Consider the following 1,739-nt stretch of genomic DNA (forward strand, 5'->3'; position numbering starts at 1 on the left):
TGCTGAACTGTTGCTTGGTCTGCAAAGCTCAAGAACCCACCAGCTGTAGAACAGGTGCCAACAGGCAGATTTCAGGGCAGCATTTAAATGGGATTAAACACAGGGGTACAGAAGAGTGAGGGACAGGCTGGCAAGGTGCTGGGGTGGCTGGGCCAGGGACACTGTGGCATCATGCCGGCAGCTTTTATAAAGTGCTTTTAAGCTGCTGAGAGTAGAGGATGAATAAACCTGCTCAGGGAGGGAGGCAGGCACTAAGTGACCTCCTAAGCACTAATGTTCTTCCCGGTCCCAGCTGCTCCTTCCCAGCAGAAGTGAGTGAGCTCAGACCATGGTAGCAGCATGGGAGAGGGTAGTGGGAAGTGCAGAAGTATTAGTCCTGCTCCTGTGGTGGTCAGCTGGGAGTGGGATGTGCTGGGGAGCTGCAGAGTCTGCACTGCTCACCTCCATGGAGCAAACTTGGTAGCAGCTCGTGTTGATATTCAGCTGCTTTCTGGGGTTGCTCCAATCCTGTATCCTGCCCATGCATAGGAGTATTTCAAACCCAAGCAGCCCTGGTTTGATGTGCATGGGTAGATGCAAAAAGCAGAAGTCCCTGCTGAGCATCATCCCAGAGATCTGGGGCAGTGCTACCCAGGAACAGTTTCCCAGGAGTGGTGCTACCATGGTCTCACCAATCCCATCAAGGACATCAGGAGGAATAAATTTTCTTTAAAAACGGGAAAAGTCCCTGAGCTAATAAGCCTTTTTATTTTGCTGCTATGACTGAGATGTCAGGTTGAAAGTGACTCATTGATAAAAATCACTGAAATTCTTCAAGGCTCCTTCAGTCCCTGAAGCAGCAAGGAGAACAGCCCTGCAGTTTTACAGGTTACACGCTCAGAGCTGTTCAAAATCCCTCAACCGGAGGACCACAACTATTTGGGCTGCCCAGCTGGGACGTTTGTTCCTGAAAGACAAACTTCAGACTGGCATCTCTGACCAGCTTCTTTCCATTTCTTGCTGCACAACCGAGTGCTCCCTGGAATGATTTGAGAAGTTACCTTCTCAATTTGCTCTGCACCTGCATAATATGAGAGGTTTGTGCTCCTACAGGTTTGACTTCTCCTCCATCTACTGCTGTTTTCTGCACATCAGAAGTTGCCAATTAAAGTGAACAGAATCTCTCACTTTGTTAAGCCCCAGGCTGAGGCTATGTCCCTGTAGTGGTAAGGGGTGATGATGCACACGCATCTTTTAAAAGTTGGAGGAGATTTGGTTAGGATCTGGAGATTATACCATGATGGCATGCAAAGAGAGCAGAACAGCCTTCAGGGTGTTGCTCTTCCTTTGCCTCTAAGGTAGGATCTTGTCTGATGTTAGAATAAAGTGATTTTTACTGCTGCCATACAACGCAATCCACATGGTTTTGTTTTATTAGTAAAGTATGGAGGATCACAGGGTATTTGATTTCCTTTCTAGTGTAATGCTTTTGGTGCAAACATGATCAGCCATTGCATTTCAGCCAGACCAGTAATAAAACAATAAAACCACCACTGTTTTGCAGAAAGGAATTCATCTTCCCAATGCCTGGCAATGCTCAATGAAGCTCAAAGCACAGAGCACAAACATGTTCATGCTTGGGGCTGAAATCCCCCTGTGGCAGCTTTTCCCCATCCCCTCCTGCCTGGAGCTGCTGAGTTTTAGGGCTGCTGGCAGGATAGAGATTCTTGCTCTCAACAGACCTCTGAGGGGTTGGTTTC

Source organism: Geospiza fortis, unplaced genomic scaffold, assembly GCF_000277835.1.
Source record: "Geospiza fortis unplaced genomic scaffold, GeoFor_1.0 scaffold49, whole genome shotgun sequence".
Taxonomy (NCBI): domain Eukaryota; kingdom Metazoa; phylum Chordata; class Aves; order Passeriformes; family Thraupidae; genus Geospiza; species Geospiza fortis.